This window comes from Lactuca serriola, chromosome 8 (assembly GCF_051521515.1).
Source record: "Lactuca serriola cultivar US96UC23 chromosome 8, Lser_US96UC23_V15, whole genome shotgun sequence".
Taxonomy (NCBI): domain Eukaryota; kingdom Viridiplantae; phylum Streptophyta; class Magnoliopsida; order Asterales; family Asteraceae; genus Lactuca; species Lactuca serriola.
Window position 1 is genome coordinate 94,984,411 of NC_136415.1, and position 26,933 is coordinate 95,011,343.

Sequence of the window (26,933 nt, forward strand, 5' to 3'; positions counted from 1 at the left end):
ATTGAGTAGGTTAAGCATCTACATCATGCGAGGCGCATCGGGCTGAAGGACGATATTAGTTTTAATGATTAGATCGCTTTTGAAACTTGTAATAGTTGAAATGTAATGACATTTGATGCTTAAAGAAAAGGTATTTTTTATTTACTAGTATGGTATTGTCATATGTCAATCATTCACTATTGTTTCACTTTGCATGTTTTGACTTCCAGAATAATTATATTATTCAAACTATGCACAGTCGATCATACGTTGGATTAAACCCACGCTCACTTGTATCACTTAATGGAATTCATCTCGAGTGATCGTGAGATGATAATATCATATAAGTCTTCAAACCAAGAGATATGAGTCGTTGACTATGAGTTGGTTATGCATTGATAGTACGTAACCGCTTCGGTAACTTGATGTTATAAAACGTGTTGTTATGTACAATTTGACGAGTAGTTAGTACAAGCATATGAGTCGAAGTCTATTTGTTCCTTTTAGTCATTGGAGGATTAAAAGCGATATCTTGGGCCCCTCGATGATTTTGTTTTGATTTATGTGCCGGCCTAGTCAGAACTAAATAGATGTGTTCGATTAAGTTCTATGACAAACAAATCGGAGATCGAGAAACAAGCTGCTGGACAATAAGTATGACGTTGTTCCATGTATTTGTTCGACTGATATCTTGAGAACAGAAGGTTATATGATCACTTATCTAAAATGGAGCGTCTGAGTTCGACAGAGGCTTTTAAGAGCTACTATTGCTAGTCGGTGTTTTAAGTCGTACTTGTAATTATAGTTATTCAACTTATCCAAGTGGGAGACTGTTGGATTTAGTGTCTAAGCCCATAACTATAATTGGTATGTACTTAACCCGAGAGTAGCATGCTTTATTTGGGTTGCATGGCACCGATACAATTTTTAAGGATGGACTTTTGAGAAGAGGATATTTATGATTTATTAATATATTATAAGTTCTAATATATTAATATGAAATCATATTATTTAATTTGTATTGATCAATAATTAATTTGGAATTAATTTTGTGTTCAAAGAGACTAATTAAATATATGGGGATTGATTGTGTAAATCATTCATTCTTATAAAGTGGGCTTATGATCCATAGGTCTTTATGTTGGGCTAAACCCATGTGGTGACCCATGGATACTCCATGGAGATTAAAACCCATGGTGCCTAAGGAATGTGGAAAGTCATGCACATTAGGGTTTACATGGTGTAACCCTAGTTGTGTCACAATATATAAGAAACCTCCTGGCTAACAAAAGCAGCACTTAAGAGAGATACAAGAGGGCTAGCCGATTTTTGTGTGTGCAAGACAATCTCTTCTCAAGTCTTCCGATATTGGTGGTGTTGTTTGAAGCATTTGAGGCATCACACTTGGGGTGCTAGGCTCTTAAAGGCTTAAGGTTTCAAAGCTACAACAAAGGTAAGTCATCTAACTAGATTTTTGAAGTGTATATACTCCATAGTATGCTAGTGAGTATGATGCCTTGGAAATTTGAAAGTTTGCATGTATAATAGAGAAAACATAGATCCAATGAATTTAGGGTTGCATGTACACCATAGGAGTGTTAGAATGCTCAAAACTCATCACTTTTGAGCATTGGGGCATGTTTTAGAGTTAGGGTTTGGTATTCTGCTCATGTAAGCCATGTAAAGGCTAAAATTCTCTGACTTTATCACTTAGGATGTTAATTAGGTTCATATATGAGTGTTGGATGATTGGTATTTATGCATTAAGATCTTAATCAAATGTTGGCAAAAAAACGTTATTATGTAAGGCGTAATCTGGGCTACACATGACATATCCTGGATCGCCCCCAATTGACATCAAAGGCTCTACATAGGGCATAGAGCATATGGTACGTGGGTCGTAGTGTCAGAAAGGGATTTTTGGAGAAATTAGATTAAGGGCCAAGTAGAGTGGACCTTAGTCTTAGAAGGGTAAAATGGTCTTTTACCCCCAAAAGAGAGAATGTTTATGATTAAGACGCTCAAATATGATTTATTACCTTAATCTCTAATTAGGGTCTTATTGTGTATTAATTAGAGTGGGGAGTTCCAGTTTCAACAGCCGGGTGTGAGATTTGGTTGTCTTTAGTTTGAGGTGAGTCTCTTCACTATGCTCATGGGTCAAAGGCACTAAGGTCAGCCCACTAGGTTGTGTTATGTAAAATGTTAGTTGTCTTTGTAACTTTTGCATGTGTGTTGGGTTGGGCCCATTTATTCGTATGTTGGGTTGGGCCTATTTGCATGTTGGGTGGGGCTCACAAAGTATGTTGAGCAGGGCCCATTATCATAGGCGGGGCCTGATATGTAGGTGGGACCCGAGATTATGTATGGTTATGTGGTAGTTTGGGAAACTTACTAACCTTTGTGCTTATGATTTTTTGGTTTAATATTTTCAGGTACTTCTAGTTTGAGAGGGAATGGCCCAACGTGATCGCATAACATCCCCTTGATTTTATTCCGCTTTGATAGTGTTTTTACTCTTATGTTGAGAACATTTTACACTATGGTTGTATTAGAACACTATGATTGTAATTTGGATGTTTAAAAAATAAAAACTTTTCTACTAATTTTTGAGATGTTACACCTCTGACAGCCGACACGGTTCACACTAAATATGTCATGTGTCAACCATCGACATGAGCCGCATTAGCACCTCGACAAGAGGTGCGGCGTACCCCCTTTCCACCTTATATAAAATTTGTTTTACAGCCGTTTTCTTCACCACTTTCTCCCAGAATCCTCTTGAACTCTATCATATCCTTAGTCCTTTTACTCCCTAGTCTCGACTAATTTAACGAGGCCCTGCGGCATTAGGGTGTCGGAGAAACAGAAGTTCCCGGGTCGATGTTATGCCTGCATAATTATTAGTTCTTGTTAGAAAGATCTGTTTTTTGTAAGGATAAGGTATTAAGGCGAAACACTAGCCTAACCTTGAATCACCCACTTTTTCCAAGTGAATGCGTAGTTACTTTCAAGAGCATAATTTAATAAAAGTATTTATTAAATGCTAAATTGTATTAATTATACTCTTTTCTATTTGTATAACTATAATAGAACTGCTTATTAGTAACTGTAAGATATAGTATTTTTTAGTTATAGAGATAAGACTTGCAAAGGGTACTTAGTTCCAAATAAGCTGAATATTGAATAGGTCTCATCCTGGGGTAGAGTGTGAGATCAAGGCGGAGTGTAGTAGTCCTTCTCTTTTGGATGACCAGAAATGGTGGATCCAGATCAGAAAATCGGAAAGCATGTCTGGGTCATCGACCAGAGCATATGACAACACTTGACTATTCTAGGCAGTGTATTGAATTACGTTGCTAGTGTGGACTTATAAACCACAAACGTAGATAAAATGGGATAGCATATTTGTCAAATACTATGAATATTGGTTTCCATAATATGGTCTACGTTGGCCAAGGACTCCCCTAGATGTGTAGTCAAACTGTTGCTCAGACGATTCATCGGGTAAGGTGATTCTTCCAAATGATCATCGAAATAGGATTTATAAGAATCGGTTGGGCAGGGTAGATGCTCTTACATTAGATTATATACATCTATATTATTTGGTAATGTTTTTTTGTAGTAATATTACTATGATTTATTATCATTAAAATAGTATACGCTTGAAAACCATATACATTTCACAAGGTTTTACGAGCTTGACCCACTCAATTTATGTGCATCACAGGTAGCAGATCTAAGGCTATTGGAAACTAAGTAGGATGCTAAGTGAAATAAGAGATAAGCATGTAACCCTATTTAACGGCCTTTTAGTATTTACGATGTAACCTATGTTTGGATATTAATGGTGACATCCATGGTATTCTAATAAAATGAAATAACTTATGTTATCTTAAATTTTAATTAGACTGAGATTTTTCCGAAAACAATAACTTAAAGCATAAAGAAAAAGTTTTAATTGGTTCTGAAAATATGGGGATGTCACACATAGCGATAACTAAGCGTGGAGGGTTTCAAGGGAGGAGATGGTCAATTTTCTGGTAATGGAATGATTATTAAGGCTCCTTTGGTAAGGGAAAAGAAATCACATCAACAAGAGGTCAAGAATAGGGTGAGGGTCTATGGAAGATGTGTTAAGGACGAAAAGGGGAGGGGGTCATAGGAGAGTGTAGTGACATAAGAACATGGTTTGGCATGCGGAATTAAAGTTTGCACAATGAACATGGTGATTTGGGTGTTTAAGAGATGTATTGAATATGTATGGTGTTACAAAAAGGGATTTAGATCTAGTCTACACAAATAACACACACTTACACACTCACTTTTACATCCCTCAAACACACCTCTACATGTGGTATGAACCCACTATATATAGAGGTGTTTACATGTCTCTCTCTCTCTCACTCTCTAATACTCATTGGTCATAAGGCTAATGCACCACATGCTAGTGGGTCTACAAAAGTCAAACCATCTACAAAGTCATACATGAAGAACTTTGCACCCCAACATTCTCCCCCTTAAAGTTAGGAATGGATGACCCACTTCAAATCTTTCAAAATCGAGCAACTACACAGTTCGAGCCTCAAAGGTGACACATATCGAAACGAACTTTAATCTTCAATTCTTCAATGATTCTTCAATTTGGGCTCTAGGATGTGAGACCATACAATCCGAGCATCAACGAATGATCACGAGCTTCTCAAACTCCAAATCGATCACCCTAAAGTTGAGCATAAAAACACACCCCTTTTCGAACTTCCAATTGCATCATCTCGTAAGCTTTAAAACTTCAAGATCACTACGGTCTTCAAATCCGCGTAATATGGAAAATTCAAGTTCGAATTTCCATATAAACTTCTCCCCCTTTTTATAATCGAAATTTGATTATAAAACCTCCCAGGAAAAAAGAACGTACTCTATTCGGATTTTTTTCGTGTCAAAACTCCCCCTTAACATGTGGCATAAACTTTGTGCTTCAATCCGGAAAACCCAAAAAATAATCAATTTTTAGCTTTGTTCACGGATCGTCTTTGACAAAATTTCTCAAATATGGGTAAAAATTGTCAATTTCAAAATTCTGCAGTGACCCGGTGCGCCCAAAACAGCAAATTATGCAAAACTCTGCCCCTTTTCCAAAGCTACGTAGAAAGCGTCAATTTGCACAACTGCAGGGGCTTGAAATGCACTTTCTTCAATTTTCAACAAAAACAGTCATTTTTCGATTTTGGGTACAAACTGCCAAACATTCGAAACATCAGGGGCTATTTTTGAAAATTCTGCCCTTTATGCTCAAATCATATGAAGAATCACCCCAAACATACGAAGCTTCAAATAATTTTCGAAATTGGGTGAAAAGTATCAAACATTCGAAACTTGAGTTAATTTTCGAAATGTCAAATATTCGAAGGTTCATGGGTCGAATTCGAAACTTTTCCATTTGCCTTTAATTCATACGAAAATTGATCAATCATACGAAATTGTCATGTGACAAACATGCAAAATTTCTGGGGCCATTTTCGTAACTTTTGTCAAATCCTTCCCCAATTTTGTTTATTAACGAAATCAAGAAAACGAAACGTACGAAACTTTTTCCTTTCTCTTTCCCCTTCGTACAAAACTACGTCTTCCCCAATCAAACGCAAAATTCACAACAACATACGAAACTTCATACAAACGTACGAAATTTCATCCCTTCGTACGAAATCATCTTCACCCAAAATTTTCTCTCTCCCCTTCGTACGAAATCAATTCTTCCAAATCATCAACAACTTCGTTCAATTTTCTTGACCCAATTCTTTCCTTTTCATTAGACGAACCCATTAGAGTTTCGTTTCCTTAATATGAGCCATCGATTCCAAATTCATCGATATTAACTTCTCATACCAAAACGAAACCATCCACCCAATTAACAAAATCATTCACCTTGAACATTGACTGATTCCAAAATCCAACAATTCGTCAATATCGACTGACTTTCATATCAACCATCGATCGATCATAGTGAAGTCTTCAAATCCAATAACCCATTTCGTTTCCGGTGACATCAAAACATTAAGACCCATGGCTTCACTTTTCAATCAAAACCTCAACAACGAACTCAAAATCAACCATTCGATTTCAACATATTGATTTTGTTTTCTTCTTATAAACATATACATCGAAATCAAATTTCTCAAGCCTTCGTTTTTCCAGTATCACTCCTCCATTCTCCAGTCCAAACTATCAACTTGCAGTTCCAAAATCAAGAGCCAATTTCGAAATCCAAAATCAAAATATATTGCAAGTGTCGAACATTCTTCAAAGTCAAATTCCAATCAATCACCATTGAAATTAAACTCTTTCCTGTTCGTCATTTGCCAACACACAACACTCGAACCATTTACTGCAATGACCGAGACCCAGTTCGTTTCTTCACTCTAATAATGTACGACATCAACAACATAACCCAACATATTTTTGAAATTGAATCCCAAATCAATTAATATTTCGACATTCACAACCAATATTCAACTTGTATCAAACGATTTTAACATCCAATTCATCGAATCAACTCATAGAAGTCGAGTTTGACTTTTTCTGAGTTTGGCTTTTCAAAATCAAAGATCGACAAAGACCAAAATAATGATTCTCACAACAAATTTGAGATCAACACAGGATTGTCTCAACTGTTCTTCACATGCTCTTCACAAAATTTCAAAGTTCTTGTTCGGTATTCATCAAAATCAAAGAACTGATTTGAAAATGTCTACACTTTGACTTGAGCATAATCAATTTTTGTGATTTAACACAACACATAGAATTGATTCACAAGTGCTGATTAACACGAAATTCTAATCGATTTTTCAGAAAGATTACAACAAAATCGAACTTCAAGAAAATGAAATCGAACTTCAAAATCAGTTGATTAAGTAGATACAGAGACCAATGGTACAAGTACAAGATGCGTATGTACATATCCACTGACGAACAAGACTTTTTACCGAATCGTATTTCTTTCAGATTTACTCACATAGATCGGATCATTTAAATGAATGATTGGGCTCAATCAAACGAATAGAAACCGAACAGATGAATTGGATCAATAAACTGAAAAGGATTAAAACTTTTGGATTGGGCTTATGAATTGGTAATCAACAGATTTTCATTAAATTGGGCTTCGAAATTATTTGATGAATAAGAGCAAACATATGATTTAATACATTTAGAATTAAATTTGAATTTAAATGAGCAATTGTAAAAATTTGAGAATCGAATCAAATACACGAATATTGGATTGGATTGAGACTTGATCAATGAAATATTAATGAATCACAACAAATGGGTTTTTTTCAAGAAAAATTTGATCCAACGAGTCAAACGATCACAAATAAAAAACGTAACGCACGAATTCAAAGAAATTTAGAGAGATCATAGAGAGAGACTCACAAAAAATGCTCCAATTGTGACAAATTTTGCCAAACCGAGAATCATTCTTCAACAAATCACGTTGATCTTTGAAGAACCGCTCTGATACCAATTATAGTGACATAAGAACATGGTTTGGCATGCGGAATTAAAGTTTGCGCAATAAACATGGTGATTTGGGTGTTCAAGGGATGTATTGAATATGTATGGTGTTACAAAAAGGGATCTAGATCTAGTCTACATAAATAACACACACTTACACACTCACTTTTACATCCCTCAAGCACACCTCTTCAAGTGGTATGAACCCACTATATATAGAGGTGTTGGGGTGTAAAGTTCTTCATGTATGACTTTGTATATATATATATATATATATGTATATATATATGTATATATATATATATATATATATATATATATATATATATATATACCAATTGTAGTCTACATAAATAAGGTGAGGGTCTATGCAAGATGTGTTAAGGATGAAAAGGGGAGGGGTCATAGGAGAGAGAGAGAGAGAGAGAGATAGAGAAAGGGGGGAAGGATGGGCCATAGTTTTTTTTGTTTACTTTATAAGTAATAATAAAAACAATAGAAAAAAAAATCTAATACACACACACACACACACACACACACACACATATATATATATATATATATATATATATATATATATATATTAACGCTTGGTCCAGGAATGAAATAAATTCATTAATTTTCAAGTCTTGAGTGGAACTCGAGGAGTTGGGAGGCTCCAACTCGTTGTGTAGAGTTTTCCCCGTCCGCACATTTTAATGACCCAACTCGACGAGTTGGCGCAGGAAGTGAAAACCCTAATTTTCGGGTGTTGCAGCCTATATAAAGGACTTAACTTCTTTGGCTGGCCTCCTTACCAGCCTCCCTTGCCCATAGATAATCTTAGAATCATTTCCTTCTTGCATATTGAGTTGTGTGAGCTTAAAAAGTGTTTGTTGGTGGTTCTTGCAAGGAATCTTGAAAAGGGAAGCACCTAGCTTGAAGGAGTGACCCTGGATCCAGAAACTCTTCATTAGAGGCTACATCTTGGAGGTATAAAGTCGTCACCTTGGCATGTAGTTTATTAGATCTCTTTTCTTGAAGTTTTAGCTTGGGTTTTGGGTCTTTGGTTGAGTTGTCCAAATAGAAGAGGCTTTCAGGGGTTGATGGATTATATCTGACCCCCACATGACCTCTTGAGGCTTAAAGTTGTAAACTTTAATGGCCTCCATGTCCCATTCATGCATTATGTCCATTACGAATCGAAAAATGGACCTTAGAGGGTGTTTCTAGTATGCATGGAGGTGAAGTTGGAAACTTTACGTGATTTGTCCACCTTGGGACATCATATATGTATTTTGGAGCATTGTAATGGAAGTTAGGGGCTTAATGGGTCAAGACCCTCTTTAAAGAACTAGGGTTTGGGGTTTTAAGCCTTATGGTTGGTTCTTAAGGGTAAAGTTGGAAACTTTACCCTTCTAGACAACATTATGGAAGGGATTTGAGGTTTGGAATCCTTGCATTCAAGAAAAATGGGTTATGAATTAAGTGGGTTGGTAGATTGGAGAACTCGAGGAGTTCGTAAGGGAACTCGACGAGTTGGTTTGGGTTTGTCACGATTTTGTCGGATAAAGGGGGAAACTCGACGAGTTGTAGGGAAACTCGACGAGCTAGATAATGATATCGCGATTCTGCCTTTCACGGGAACTCGACGAGTTGGGTCAACTCGGGGTGTTGACTTTGACTTTAACCAAGGTTGACTTTTAGGGTTTGAAGTTTTATGTTGAATCTAAGAAGTTGCTTATTTTTAGGGAATAAGTGGAGCTAATACTCGGAGCCAGGACCTATTCAGCTACTGTTAGTACTTGAGGTGAGTCTTCTCACCACACTCATGGGTCGAAGGCACCAATGCCGACCCATTATTCGATATGATATGGCTGTATTATATGAGAAATGGTATGTTATTTGATTTACGTAGAGGCTTATGTAAATACCATGGGGGAGCCCATGACACTTGTCAAGACCATGGGGGAGCCCGTGATATGAGGATATAAGACCATGGGAGTAGCCCATGGCATTCCGTTGAAGACCATGAAGGGAGTGCATAGCAAATTGTATGTATATGAATGAGCATGACATTATGTGGATATTTGATTTGTGTGATTGAGAAAGTTACTAAGCATGTGCTTACAATTTACTTGTATGTTTCAGGTACTTCTATTTATAAGGGCAAGGGCTCGGCCTGATGACGTGACATGCATTCTCCGGCGTTTTCACATTTAGCTCCTTATACTCTGAAATTTCAAAATAATATGATATGTATTGAGATTTTTATATTTACTATGGTTGAGGTTACGAAATTAAAAGTTTAAAATTTTTATTAAAATTGGGCTGTTATATATATATATATATATATATATATATATATATATATATATATATATATATATATATAATATTCTCTTTTTTATATCTACAAAGGACAAAGAATATAATAAAACCAAAACGTGAGGATGGTCCAAATACAAAAAGAAAAAATAATAAAAAAAATAGGTACCAGAGGCCAACAACAAGAGCAAATTCCAATAATTTGTTATTAGATAGATATATATAAGAACAATCTCATTTTAAAGGCATATATCATTAAGTTATTCATTAATAAAATTACGGAAATCTCTAGAAAAGTTTCTATATTTTAAGAAATTTTTAATAAAGTCATAAATTTATTTTTTTTAATAGAAAAGTCCCGACTATTTAACCATTTGAATAGAAAAGCCCAAGAAACAAATTAATTTATTCAATTTAACCCTTTTTGACATATTCAGCAGGTTACGAGATCAAATCGTTAATTTTTTCAAAAAAATGAAATCTTTTTGCAGATTACATCAAAATTTATGTATAATGTATAAACGTATTTTTAACGTATTTATATTTATTTTTACGTATTTATATATTTTTTAAGTTTTTATAAGTATATGTTTACGTGTTTTTATGTATTTTAAATATATAGACATATTTGTTTACGTATTTATATGTATTTTTAAGTATTTTATATATTTTTATGTGTTATTTTTTTGTGTATTACGTATTTATATATATATTTTTACGTATTTATGTACTTCTTAAGTTTTTTATATAGATGTTTATGTATTTAAAATATATAAACGTATTTTTTTTATGTATATATATATATATATATATATATATATATATATATATATATATATTAGAGTATTTTACATATTTTTAATGTATTTTTATGTGTTATTTTTTGTGTATTACTTATTTATATGTATTTATGTTTTTCTTCAATTTTTTATATAGATGTTTATGTATTTTGAATGTATAAAAGTATTTTTTTACGTATTTATATGTATGTTTAAGTATTTTACATATTTTTTTATGTATTACGTATTTATATGTATTTTTACATATTTATATAATTTTTTAAAAAGTTTTATATATAGATGTTTATGTATTTTTTATGTATGACCGTATTATTTTTACGTATTTATGTATTTTTTTTTATTTCAAATCGTCTTCACTATTTCATTTAATTCTCACACTTTCTTCAAGTATGTCTAGATGATTTTCCTATATATCCATATATTTTAAACTTTTCCCATCCTCTTATCTTGAAATTAACATCGAATTAAAAAACAAAATAATAATTTCGCACATATGAAAACTTAACGAGTCTCATGTGTCGTCAACGGAACCCCAAGTTTTCGTATGTGCATAAGTTATTATTTTTTTCGGCTGATGTTTAATTTCAAGATAAGCGAATATGAAAAGCTTAAAATATGTGGGTATGTAGCAAAATCATCTAGATATACTCGAAGAAGCTGTGAAAATGGGATGAAATAGTGAACACGACTTGAAGTAAAAAAATACATAAGTAAAAATAATAAATTTGTACATTTGAAATATATAAACATTTATATAAAAAAAACTTTAAAATATACATAAATACATAAAAAATATATAAATACGTAATACATTAAAAAATATGTAAAATACTTAAACATACGTATAAATACGTAAAAAAAAATACATTTATACATTTAAAATACTTAAAAAAAACCATCAACATCTATATAAAAAAACATAAAAAAATACATAAATACGTAAAAGTAAATATAAATACGTAATACATATAAAATAACACATAAAAATATGTTTATATGTACCTAAAAATACATAAACATATACATACAAAAACTTAAAATATACATAAATACATAAAAAAAAAAGATACAAATACATACAAAATATGTTTATACATTATATACAAATTTTGACGAAATTTATAGAAAAATCTCATTATTTTGAAAAAATTAACGATTTAGTCTCACGACCTGCTTAACCGGTCAAAAATGGCTAAAGTGAATAAGTTAGCCGGTTTCTTGGGCTTTTCTATTCAAAAAGTTCAATAGTCGGAACTTTTCCATTAAAATAAATAAATTTGTGATTATATTAAAAAAATTTCTAAAATATTGAGATTTTTCTGGAGATTTCCTTAAAATAAAATAAAATATTTGATTTAATATTTTTAACTATTATTATAATTAATTAATTTTAAAATAATTCTTTTCAACTTTTGAATTCCTATCTTTATGATAATTTAGAATATGAAATGTTGTTTTTATTTTTACGTTGATAATATAGTTTTTAATGTATGGTCGCCGTTAACTATTGTTATTTTTAGTTATTTCAAGATTTTTTAAAAAAGTTTTTATAATTATAAAAAATTGTTTATTTTGGATTGTTTAGTTAATAGGACATGACAATTTATTACTTACATTTAATATTATATTTAAAAAATCAACTACTTATTAAAAAAAATAGTATTTAGAAATCTTTAGATATAACACATCTAGTTACAAGCGGTGTTTAAATTCTTAACCTTTGACTGAAATATCTTTTTTATCAACTTGTCATATCGTTGGCGCATAAACTTTTGGTCTCTATATATGTCATTACATTTGTATTAATAAATTAAGTGTATTATATTGATATTTCAAGAGTGGTGACATTAAACTGACTATGTTTCAAATACATCAGCCTATCTAAAACAATATACTAAATGAATTATGTTAAAAATTAAAGAGTTAAATGTTAAAAGTATAATAATAATGAATTTTTATACCAAGACTCTTGTAACCTAACAATATCAAATATATTGTAAATGTACACTCCTCAAGTGGTCAAATGTTAAGGTCTCGTGATAGACAAAATATATGTAGATTTAAGAGTAAGATATGAGTAAATATGTTAGTCGTTCTAAAAATTTTAATATATTAAAAAACAAACTATGGATATATACAGTAAAGTCCCAATATTTTCATCGATTTGACAAGAAAGTCCTAAACTTTATTTTTTTGACAGTAAAGTCCAAATTACCGGCAGTTTTTGACACTTTTACCCTTTTTTCCCAGTTATCCGGTAATTAGGATTTTTTTGTCAAAAAAATAAAGTTTAAGACTTTCTTGTCAAATCGTCAATTAGGACTTTACTGTCAAAAAAATAAAGTTTAGGACTTTTTTGTCAAATCGTTGAAAATATTGGGACTTTAGTGTATATATAACTTTTTTTGGTTAGAAATTTAATGATATAATACTCTTTAAGCATAAGGGTTATTGAAATCTTCACTAATCTGCTAGATCGTATTGAAATCCTTAACGTTTTGGTTCTTGTTAAATCGTTTTTTTAATCTCAAGAAACTGACATTGAAAAAAATTGAGATAATCAAGAAAGAAATAAAGAAAGAACCAGGGTAGTGTTGACTTTTTGCAACTCCAAAAATGGAGAAATAAGAAACCAAAAAAAAAAAAACGAAATTGCTATTCTTTCCTTTCTCCACATTCACATCCTTTTGACTAGACATGTGTTGTTTGTGTTTGTATAAAGCCAGGGCAATTTCGTTTTTTTAGGTTTCTAATTTCTCCATTTTTGAGACTGCAAAAAGCCAACACAACCCTGGTTCTTTCTTTCTTTCTTGATTATCTCAATTTTTTTCAATGTCTGTTTGTTGAGATTAAAAAAAAACGATTTATCAAGAAGCAAACGTAAAGGATTTCAATAGGATCTAGCTGATTAGAGAAGGTTTCAATAACTCTTATGCTTAAAGAGTATCATACCATTAAATTTCTAACCAAAAAAATTATATATACACTAAAGTCCCAATATTTTCAACGATTTGACAAAAAAGTCTTAAACTTTATTTTTTTGACAGTAAAGTCCTAATTGACGATTTGACAAGAAAGTCCTAAACTTTATTTTGTTGACAAAAAAGTCCTAATTACCGGCTAACCGGGAAAAAAGGGTAAAAGTGTCAAAAACTGCCGGTAATTTGGACTTTACTGTCAAAAAAATAAAGTTTAGGATTTTCTTGTCAAATTGATGAAAATATTGGGACTTTACTGTATATATCCCAACAAACTAATATGGTTAAAATTTAAAAATAAATGATTTATCTATAAACTTAAAAAAAATCAACATTTTCTCATCAATAAACAATACATATATAAAGTAATAAAAATGACCAAGCTTTTATTTACTTATATTTAACATCTTCATGCTTAACATACATATATTGTTTATATAACAAAAAAAATTAAACACATAATCTTCATCCTAGCTTTTAAGAACACAACAATGAGAATATTAAATATAAGAAACATGTTATCATATCATTTTGGTGTCATCTTAGATGCGGTATCACTCATTGTGTTATAAAACTACTATAGAAATGGTCACCATACTATAACAACCATAGTTGTCAAAATCGCGATCCTGATCGTAGGATCGTACGATCCTACGATCCTAGGTATGAAAAACGATCCGAATCGTAAAAGGATCGTATTTGGGGTAGGATCGCAGGTAAGATCGTAAGATCGTAGGTAGGATCGTAGGATCGAGATCCGATCCGATCCTACCTTCCTTTGATTTTTTTTTTTTTTTTGCAAATGAAATTTTTTTTACCACTTTATGCCTTTTATCATTTACCAATCTACCATTTATCATTTTTTATTATGACTTATGACTAATATTTTGAAGTTTTTATAACTTTTGAACGAAAACTAAATGTTTGAAATAGTTTTCATGATTAAATATTATAAATTAAAATTATATTCTATTTTGTGGGATCTTAGGATCTCGATCCCGATCTTACGATCCCGATTTTGCAAACCCAAAATCGATCCTAGGTAGGATCCCGATCTTGACAACCTTGATAACAACCATTAATTTACATGTCATAATTTATTTTTATTTTTTCGATTTATTTGTTAATAATGATAAAAACGGATATAATTTAATAAAACATGTTATTTAAATAAAAACTAACTTTTAAATTAAACAAAAAATTAAAAAACTTAAAAAATCATTACAAGAAAAAAAATATGATAAAACGAAAAACATAAAAGATAGTCCTAATTGTCCAAATAACTACCCAAAATCATTTCCTTCATCATTAGAAACACTTTCATATCTTGGAGCGACAAACCCTCTTCGTTGTACCTACAAATTGTCAACTGGTTTGACATGTCTTCTCGCTCGCTTGCGTCGCTCCTTCTCTTCTCGTGCTTGTCTATGAAGGAAATTCAAGTGCTCACGTTGTAAATCCATTCATTCTTTTCCAAGTAAATTGTGTGCGTCGAACTTCGCTTCGATTTCCGCCATATGTTGTGCTCTTTTTTCCATGTCGTTTAGTGAGCTTCGCTTTGTTGCGTCCTACCAGTTGTCGTGGAGGGGAGATCTCTTCGATGTCATCCAAAATCTCATCGGTGTCAGCATTGAGGTGGATGTTAGTCCGTGCGTTGGAAACGCCGAATGAACTCGAAATTCGAGACCTCTTCGATTGAACCTCCGACAATGTTGGATTTTTACGTACCTCAACATCCTCCATCATTTTTTAAACTCGAAAACATGAACCATTTCGATGTGATATTGCTCTTTCGCAACTTTAAACAAATCGAAATTGTTAGTACTACTTTGCTTTTTCCGACTCAAGTTCGTTGTAGATACCATTGAATCTGGTGCAACTTTGATTCATTTGAGTCCACTTGCTACTAAGCATATCAATATTGCGATATGAATTTTTCTTTAAAATAGCGTGAAATCTTTCGAGAACCGCTTCTCAAAAAACAGCTTTTCTCATATCATTTCCTTTATGTTCATTTTTTGAAGTCCTACATCATGTTACCGCCAAAGCGTACTCTTCTTCCAGTGTCCACCATTGTAGAAGTTCTTTATTTTCCATGACAACATTTTTCCTTTCTCTCTCATACTAACTCCTACTTCCGTTTCTACCTATGGTTGTGTTGGTGGTGGTTATGTAGGTGGTGGTTGGATGGTTGTTTGAGGCATCGAAGAAAAAGTATTGAAAATGTTTTGTAATAAATTTTAGTTTTGTCCAAAAAGATTTTGCTAAATGTAGGGTGAAGAAGGAAATTGCATTTGAGGTGAGGTGAGGTGAGATTAAAATACCTTCCTTGGAATGATATTTGTGGTTAGGTTTGAAAATTTTGTAGGTTTATGTAATTCTCATATTGCATGAACCCAATCGGAGATGTTGTGTTTTGTTGTGGGTTTGTGTTTGATGGAATGGTGTTTGAGTTTTGCTTCATTTTTTAGTTGAAAAAAGTGTTGAATTTTTGTAATATAGAGAGAATGAAAAGACTTGTGTGAGCAAAATATGATATAAAGTATATTCCGAGTTCCAATTCGGTTATCGACAATAAATTAAAATTGTCCCACCATTAAGCCTATAAATAACATTTTGACAGAGTTTGTGGAATTAGAGAAAAAGTCTATACAAATCACAATTTTTTTTTAGAACTTTCCCATCATGGAGGAAACACAAAGAGATTGGTCGTAATTAGCATTAGATCTTGATTGTTTGTTATATCTTCTAGACAAACTTTGAGCAATTTTTTGTTTTATAATACTATATTGCAACATGCATACCCCAATCTACATATATTTTCATGTTTCAGTTCTCTGTAAATAAAAAACAAGTACATTTTCTGTTTCGTGACTCTACTGTTCATATGTATAAATTTTTAATAATTTTATTTAATGTGTTTCTGTTTGTTAAATCCGTGATTTTTAACTATTATCACATCAGGTCTTTATAAACGTAAGCCAAGTTTCCCCAAATCTTAATTTGAAGATAATTTCAACAGAACCACGGATTCCCAATAACTGGTGACTGGGTCAAGTCTACATGGATCCTTATAGATAACACCCATACTTCAGAAGAAACAATGTTGGACCCAGTTATTTAAGCCCAATCCTTACCCAATGGATACGATAGATAATGCATGCATAAATCATGACCTAATATGCATATTAACAATAACAAATATATTTCAGGTCCAAACATGATTTAGGTCCTGAGCAAAAATAAACAAAAGGACCCATAGAGACCCAAAAAAAGCTCTAATGGTAAATTAGCTTTTCGAAATTCATTTGATGTCCAGTGAACTATAGAAAGAAAATGTCATGTTTTATAACTAATATTATTGAGCTATTGCGTTTAGCTTTGTTTTTCCCTTGAAGCAAACTAGCACCTAATATTCCGCTTTCCTGATTTTCGTTGTAAGAACAACTTGTCTTCATTTTTAGATTTTTTTTTTCTCTATATAGATAAAAACAAGTTTCAAAAAGGCGTGAGGCGTAACATTGACCGCAAGGCCAAGCCTCAAACTTAACAAATCATGACAAGTCATGATGTTTTTCAATGTGTGATGTAAGAAGGTGATTTTATATTAATTTATAATTAGATTATCACATAAATATAAATTTATATCAAATATAACTAGTTTTCAGAAATGTTATATCAACAACTAATAACAAAAAATTAACAAAAAACACAATACTTGTATGTCCGATTAGAAAATACATAGAAAAGGGAAAAAAACGTGTCTCAAACAAAAAAACACGCGCTGATGGGATGTTAAGCCCACCAAGCAAATTACACCCTTTGATTGCTAAATAAACGTAATATAATGGTAAAAAGAGGTATCGATCCTCGGGGAAATGGTTGTATTCAATCACCAATGCAATTCAATAGAACTAGTGAAATTAAACTAATTAACTACAATTAAACTAAAAAAGGTTTTTTTGATTACTTGAAAACTAAAATATTTGAATAACTAAAAACCTTGCAATTAAGCAAGTTGATGAGATGCTCAAAGGTTGGGAATAATTGGTTAACTAAGGCAATTCAACACAATGAACATTTGTGTGTTTATCATTAGGATCTAATACAAAGCTTATCCTTCATTCCAAATCGGTTATAGGAATCATGAAGCATGATATGCCAAGATTCCTCATAGGTAGTATGGAGGTTGGGGAAGCCCACAACACACCTTCTTAATTAAGATCAGGGGTCAATTGAAGCAATTAATCCCATGAAATCAATTAGCCTTAGGAATGAAGGAATCCCCAATTCCTAGAGGATGTCAAATGCTTACACATCCATAAAGGAGATACGATTCATAAGCTAAAGATGATTTCTACCATCATAAAGCCTTTGTTCTAGATAAATTCAATGATCCAATGCAAAATCAATGAAACAAATCAACCATTGCTCAATCAAATACTAATCTCATGATCAAAGCATCAAATAAGCATAAGAATAGTAAACTAGAATCATAAACATGGAATAAATTGATAATCAACATAAATCCTTCAAAACCCACAAACATTCATTGGTTTTCAGCCAAAGTCAACCAAATAAGAGTATTAGCCACTCATGGCAACAAAGTAACAAGAAAAATAATCTAATTGCATAAAGAAACTACCTAAGATTTGGAAAGATGAAAGGAAATGGTTTCTAGCTCCCAAAATCGCCTCTTGCAGGTCTCCAATGGTGGAAAAATCGTGAATGAGCCTCTAGATCTGATCCCCAAGGGTTATGGTGTGCCAAATGACCAAAATGCCCAAACTGGGCAGTTGCGCGGGTACTCGCGCGACGAAAATTCTACCCGCGCAAATGTTGCTGTAATGCTATTGGTCCACCAAGCCACTCCACCCTTCCACTACCAAAGATTCCTTTGGTCCCCCTCCTTGTCCATGTAATTTGAAATGCACCAATCATCATTTAGCCACCAAATGGATGCTCCAAGCCCAAAATTTGAATTTTATGATCCATCTTCACAAGTCCAAATAATCCAAGCCAATAACTTTCAAAGCCCAATTCTTCCTATTTGATTCCGCCAAGCCTAATAATGCCTCGGGAGCCCACTAATCCCGTCTCCAATCAACCCGCAACCGCAACAAGCACCGAAAAACCTACAAAATATCTCATGCAACATAACAAGCACCCGGTATGATCCATACTAAAGAAAAATAAATAAATTACAATGCGTTAATGATAAAAAGATCTAAAAATCTAAAAATAAACTAATAAAATAAGGAAATAAAATAAGCTATCAAATCACCCCAAGCTTAAACCTAACTTGTCCTTAAGTTAGAACAAGACTAAAAATGAGCTCGGGATGAACTATCTAAAAAGGAAAAAGAAAGATACCATAGAACTTGGTCAACATCAGTCAACATGGTCAGAATTAGTCCTTCAATGGACCCTACGTATTTTCAAAATGTTCCCCGCTTTAGAGCCATAAACCACATTCTCAACCACTTGATGGGCGAATAGATCACGGCTGGATGCGGTCGCGGTGTGCAAGACAAAGGAAACAGAGATGCGCCCAGTGGGGTCACTTTAAATCACCAATGTAGACCATAGTGCACGAAGGAAAGGCGCCTCTTCACACACTATGATTCCTACATTTGTCAGGCCAAAGTGTATAATAACGAAATAGGGTTTTGCAGCACGGCCTCCGGGCAAACATCTGGTTTCAGAGGCTTCTCCCTTGTACTGTCCTTTACAGTCTACCGTCTCATCGTCGGGGCCTTTTCTCACCAAAAATCAAAAAAATAAAATAAAATAATAAAAATTCTACTTAACCTAAATCTAAACCTAACAACCTAAATCTTCAATCTTGAACTTTTGTTATTGGGTCTTCAATCACATTCGCTGCTTGACATTTTTTTTTGCAAACTAGATATATAACATAAATATTGAACTTGGAACCTTGTTCTTCTTTTTGTGTTGCTCTTTTTCTTCATTTTTCTTCTTTGTTTTTGTTGCTTTTCGTGAATCATCTTTTAGAGACTCTTATTGTCTTCACTTTTTCAAATTTCTTCATTCTTTGTGTTGCTTCTTGGAAGGTCTAAGGAATTTCACCAAGTAACATAGGATTCCAATAGTTAAAATTGAGTGATAGATAGAGGCTAATATGAACACCTAATGATCATTGACAATGTGCCAAGATCAACTAAAAAGGGTGGGGAATGACTCAAAAATGGGTGTTACCGAAAAGACTTGGTCCCAAAAGATGTGAATTGGGGGACCCACTTCAAAGTTCATCAAGCACCTCAATGCAAGGTGTGATAAACAAAATCTAACTAACTATCTACTCTAGACCCTTAGAAAAATGATAACCTATCCTAAAAAGGCGGTGAGAATCTAACTAAGCAAGGCTTGGACGAGACTCGGGAGTACTAAGGGGTACTCCCTCCAAAACCAAGATGCGAGTCTTCAATATCTTCAATGTCTTCAAAATACCTTACCGGGCTAGTCTTTGCTCGCACACATTGGCATGACCAACCACATCCCTCTGCACCTAGACCTAATCAAGCTACCTGCATCTGACCCCCACACAAGCGGTCTCAAAGTGGTCTGTGTGGCTCAAAACGTGTCCGATTCATCAAATACAAGGAATTCCATATCAAGACCCGTGACCAATCTATGATTCAATACTTATGACTCGGCGCTATGGTACCTGTAGGGATGAGAAGACAAGAGAGAACAAAAATGCATGAACCTAACCTAGAATGCATCTAAAAAGTATGAAAATTAGAAAAGAAAGAAACAAAATATGCAATATTTTTTTTTTGAATTTTTTTATGCAATTTTTATGAATGCCCTAAACGACTAACTCTAAATGCAACTATATACAACCTAAATGCAATAAAAATAAAAGATTAGATTACCTCACCCCAAGCTTAAAATTAAGCATTGTCCTCAATGCTTAGGATGAGAGTAAGGAAGGATCATACCGGGATCAAGGTGGAGGAGGCCCGCGAGGAGGATAACCACCCTCGGGCCGAAAATGATACCATAGGTCCTCCATGTAAGTGTGGGTGCGTGCTTGTCGTTCCTCTATGCGATGGATGGCTGCGGTGTTTCTATTGCCCTGGAGGCGCAAGGAAGCAAGCTGACTGTAAATATCGAGAGGAAATTCGTGTGCAAGGTCGGGCTCATTGGGTTGCTGGTATGAGTGGTAGTCATGCTGTGGCTGGGAGTGTTCTCTCGAGGGCTGAAAGTGTGACCCGGAGGCTTGACCTGGATGAGGTGGAGGCAACTGGCGGATTGGGAGATCATAATGGTCTTCAGCCTCGAATGGGCTATCAGCATTGTCAGGGTCCACCTGCATATCATCATCCGCGGCTGCGTCATCATCATCTGGCAAGTCTTGAGACAAAAAACATGTTTCGGGGTCATCGGTGGTGAAGGTGGAGATACTTGGATTGGGTAAGATGTAAATTGGGTCCTTGACATGGTTTAGCCAAGAGAAATGTCCAAGAAGATTAGGATGAGGTAGAAGTAATTCCATCCGCACAAGAGTAATGCAATCGAGAAGGTAAAGAGGTGGATCATCCACTGGTACATATTCAGATTCTGGAAATTGAAAGCCCATACCCAAACTAATGAGGGTAATGAGACCTCTAATACAAATGTCACCAGTGGTCTTCGTCCTGAGGCTGTCACATTTGTCTAAAAAGAAGGTGGCGAAATCGGGTAAAGACCAACGGTGGCTCGACATGCAATAGAGAAAATACAACTCAACGGTGTTGATTTGTCCTGGCTCGTGACGAGCAAAGATAGAAGTGGATAGGATCCGGTGGGCAATTCTCCAGCAAGGATGGATGAAAAAGGGGTCTTTTTGGCGACTGGGATTGAACTTGGGCAGGCTCGTGATTTGGGTCCAAAAGTCTACTTTGGGCAAGCTTTTGAATTGAGTCCATTGGTAGCTGTAAATGTCGGAGTTGTTGATGTCATATGTGCCCATGATCTTGTTGAGTTTTTTGTACTTGAGTCGGTGCTGCCGACCCTGGAGTTTGAAAGTGAGTACCCTCATCGTGTCATTGCGGGCATAGGTGGAGAGGAATTTGATTGTGGGTTGCTTGTAGGTACGTGCAGAGAGATCGAGAAACTCGTGCCAACCATTGTTGAAAAATAGTTGTCGCAAGTGGTTGTCAAGGCCGAGGTGATCCATAGAATCGTGGTGGTAAAATTTTGTGGCGTGGATTGCACGCTTTTGAAGGTTGGATTTGAACTCTCGGCTTTGGGCACTCGTGAGGGTAAGGTTCCCATCACGATCAACATGGTCGGTGGACATTTTCTTGGATGGCCCCGAGGATTGAGCTTCACGAGAAGAACCATGAGATGCGTGAATGGTCTTGTCCCGTGCCATTGTACTTGTAAATAAACCTAGCAAAGACAAAAACTTGGGCAAAGTTATCCCTCACACTCGCCTCACACCAATCCAATCAAATCAAATAATTAAAACCGGGCAATATTCCAAATTGGCAATTTGGCACAATGCAATTCAATTCAATTAATTCAAGGCAAGCTAAGACTAATTCTATTTAACCTAATGCATAGCACAAGTCTAGTAAAATTAGAAATTGAATGCAATAAATTAAAATGAATTACCAACTTCGTGTGTTGAAGTCCGAAAGAAATCCGCAAAAATCCGCACCCCAAGCTTGAATTTTGGCCCACAAATTAAGTCTTTTGAATCTCCGGTGAGAAGCAAAAATTTTGAAATTTTTGGTCAAAACTGGTGGTGGCGGCCGGCGGCAACGGCGGACGGCGGCCGGTGGCGGAGCTTGGTTTTTCGGCGATAAGATTTTCCTAAATTAAGAGTAGATCGATGTGTGGTGGAGTGTTTGGTTAATAATGCCCCAAGAATTTTTGGAATTGGATGGGAGGTTGTGACGGGATCGACGGTTGTTCGGTTTTATGGCGAGGTTGAGAATGGTGGCGGCCGACGACGGTTTCGGAGTTAAAAGGGTGGGGTTTAGTCGGAATTAAGTGGGGAAGGTGGTGGTGGTGGAGCGCCGACGAAGGGAGTAGCGGAGAGGTGACAGTAGCGAGGCTTCGCTTTTCCGGCGACGAAAAGTGGATGCGGATGGGGTCGCCGACGGCGCTGGAGCGGAAACTCTAATCGGTGGAACAAGCTGGGCGGAGGCGTTGTCGACTGGCGTTGGCGGCGGACGGTGGAGTCGATGGTGGAGGCGGAATCGACGGTTGTTCGTTGATGGGAGGCAAAAGGAGTGGAAAGGGGTCTGACGGGTGAAGGGGGTATAAGGTTGGGTGATAAATGGGTCGGGTTATTGGGCATGGAGCGGGCTTGGGGCGGTTATCCGGGTGGGATGGGCAATTTGGGTTCAATTAGGTGGCTGCACAAAAAAAATATGATTTTTGTTCTTGGCCGCGCAAAAATCTGCGAGGGTGGGTACCGGCCGCGCGCAACAATCAGAGAGCACCCCATGTTGGCGCAATTTTGGAACTCGGGACCTGCACGGCTGGGGTCGGTCGCGCAACGGCTGTGCGGGTACCCGCGCAAAAGTCAAATTTTTGGAATTTTTCAAACTTCACCAAAATCACTGGAATGCTTCTATATGCTTATTTTTTATGACAACTTCAAGTGTAGAAACACCCAAAACTTCAAACGGACATTATTTATTTACATTGCATTTATTTAACGTCTTTGCCAAGACATAGTCCCGCGTCCATCAACTTTTGTAATTTGGGATTTCCAATGTTATGTTGTCGAATTCTCCCGTATCAAAGCCTTCATAAAATGGTTTCAAGCGGTGTCCATTCACTTTGAATATTTGATTTGTTTCCAAACTCTTAATTTCAACTGCACCATGATCAAACACTTTTATAACAATAAAAGGTCCGTGCAATCGAGATCGCAACTTTCCCGGGAATAGCTTTAAGCGTGAATGATAAAGAAGAACTTTTTGGCCCGAAATAAAGTGCTTTCGAGTGATGTGCTTTTCATGAAACGCTTTTGTCTTATCTTTGTAGATGCTTGCATTTTCGTAAGACTCGTTTCTCAACTCCTCGATTTCTTGAAGTTGCATTTTTCGGTGCTTTCCACTTTCTTCAATATTGAAATTGCACTTTTTAACCGCCCAATATGCCTTGTGTTCCAATTCCACCGGTAAATGACAAGATTTTCCATAGACAAGGCGGAATGGAGACATACCAATTGGAGTTTTGTAGGCGGTCCGATACGCCCATAAAGCATCTTCTAACTTCAAGCTCCAATCTTTTCGGGTAGTGTTGACGGTATTTTCAAGAATTTGTTTGACTTCTCTATTTGACACTTCAACTTGGCCATTTGTTTGTGGATGATAAGCGGTTGATATCCGGTGTGTGACACCATATCTCTTTGTCATTGCTTCCATCATTTTATTGCAAAAATGAGTGCCCCTATCACTCACCAAGGCTCTCGGTACACCATATCTTGCGAAAATGTTTGACTTCAAGAAGTCAATTACAGTTTTGGAATCATCATGACGTGTAGCCTTTGCTTCAACCCACTTTGAAACGTAATTAACCGCCAAGAGTATATAAGTATAACCAAAAGAAACAGGGAAGGGGCCCATGAAGTCGATTCCCCACACATCAAAGATTTCACAAATAAGGATAGGGCTTTAAATCATCTCATGCCTCATGGATATGGTACCCGTTCTTTGACATCTATCACAACTCTTGCAAAATAGATAGGTATCTCTTGATATTGTTGGCCAAGAGAGTCCGCATTCAAGCACCTTTCGCATGGTTTTTTTTTGACCAAAATGTCCTCCGCATGCATATTCATGGCAAAACTTCAAAATTGACTCGACCTCATTTTGATGAACACACCTCCGTGTTAGTTGATCCGTACAATGTTTCCAAAGATAAAGGTCGTCCCATACGTAGTATTTGGAATCACTCTTCAACTTGGCCTTTTGGTGCTTGGTAAATGCATGTGGAATTTCTTTAGTAACCAAGTAATTCACAATATCCGCGTACCATGGAATGGAATTTGACATATAGAAGAGGTGTTCATCCGGGAATTCATCTAGGATAGGAGAAGAAGAATCACCAATATTCAACCGACTTAAGTGATCCGCAACTAGGTTTTCGGCAACACTTTATCCTTTATCTCAAGATCGAATTCTTGTAAAAGAAGAATCCAACGAATCAACCGTGGTTTGGCATCTTTCTTGGCCATGAGATACTATAATGCGGCATGGTCAGAATATACAATTACTTTTGTCCCAAGAAGGTATTGATGGAATTTTTCCAAGGCGAATACAATGACCAGAAGTTCCTTCTCGGTGGTGGAATAGTTGGCTTAAGCATTATCCAAGGTTTTGGAGGCATAGTAGATGACATGTGATGCTTTGCCCTCTTTTTGACCTAAGACCGCTCCAACAGCAAAATTTCTTGCATCACAGATTATTTCAAATGGAAGCTCCCAATTTGGAGGTTGGATTATTGGTGCGGAAGTGAGCAAGTCTTTAAGTTTGTCAAAGGCTTCTTGGCATGCAACATTGAAGTCAAAATCGATATCTTTTGAAGAAGAAGGCACATTGGTCGCGTGATCTTGGAGAAATCTTTGATGAATATTCTATAGAATCCCACATGACCCAAGAAAGATCTCACGTATCTAACACACGTTGGGTAAGGAAGGGTTTAGATGACATCAATTTTGGCTTTATCAACTTCAATGCCCTTTTTGGAGACGATGTGTCCCAAAATGATTCCTTGATTAACCATGAAGTGACATTTCTCAAAGTTTAACACCAACTTTTTCTTTATGCATCCTTTCAAAATATTCTTAAGGTTAACCAAACATTCATCAAACGAATTGCCATACACGGTGAAATCATCCATAAACGCTTCGATTATATTTTCAAGATACTCGGAGAAGATACTCACCATGCATCTTTGGAATGTGGCGGGGGCATTGCATAATCCAAATGGCATCCGCTTGTAAGCAAATGTGCCAAAGGGGCATGTAAGAGTCGTTTTGTCTTGATCTTCGGGGGCAACGGGTATTTGGTGAAAACTCGAGTATCCATCAAGGCAACAATAATGCGATTTGCCCGCCAATCGTTCGAGCATTTGATCAATGAAAGGAAGAGGGAAGTGATCTTTACGCGTGCTTGAATTTAACTTTCTATAATCAATGCACACCCTCCATCCATTTTGAACTCGAGTGAGTACCATTACACCTTTGTTATTGTCAACAACCGTGATTCCCGTTTTCTTGGGAACCACTTGCACCGGACTAACCCATTTGGAGTTGGAAATTGGATAAATCATATCCGCATCAAGTAGCTTGATTATCTCCTTCTTGACAACTTCCATCATGGGAGGGTTTAATCGTCTTTGGGCTTCCCTCCTAGGCTTGCAATCATCTTCCATGAGTATCTTGTGAGTGCATACATTAGGACTTATCCCCTTGATGTCCGCTATGGTCCACCCCATGGCTTCTTTATGCTCTTTCAAGACTTCAATCAATCGGTTTTCTTCAAAGTCTTTCAATTGAGAAGAGATAATCACCGGTAAAGTTTCATCTTGACCTAGATAAACATATTTCAAATGGCTAGGTAAGACTTTCAATTCAAGTGTGGGTGGTTGGATTATGGAAAGTGACATCTTGATTGGAGAATGAGATAAGGCAACTTGAGAAACATCCTTCTTTGTGGAATTAGTAATTTCTAAAGACTTCACAATATCTTCAACTTCGGAATCCAATGTATACAAATCCAAGGTATTCTTCAAACTTTCACCTTCAAGACTCATGTTAAGCACCATCTTCAAAAGATCCCCATTTGATAACTCGAATAATTGTTGGGTGATTGGCTCAATCACATCAACTCGATACAATGGAGATATGTTGCTAGGATGTCTCATTGCTTCAAAGATATTGAAGTGAATGGTCTCTCCATCAAACTCCATGGTGATCTTCCCATTGTGGACATCAATAATCGTGTGAGCGGTATTCATGAAAGGTCTTCCAAGGAGAATCATAGATGACTTGGAAGGAGTCTTATCTTCAAGGTCAATGACATAGAAATCCGCGGGAAATACTAGTTGATTAACTTGAACGAGTACATCCTCCAACATGCCTCTTGGAAATACACTTGACATGTCCGCTAATTGAATGATGACTCCGGTTTCTTCTAAAGGTCCAACATTGAGAGGTTGAAAAACCGAGTATGGCATGACATTGATTGAGGCTCCAAGATCTAGCATGGCACTTTCAACATGTAAATCACCAATGGTACAAGGTATAGCAAACATTCCCTGGTCTTTGCATTTGGGTGGAAGCTTCTTTTGGATGACCGCAAATACATTTGCATTTACTTGAATCTTC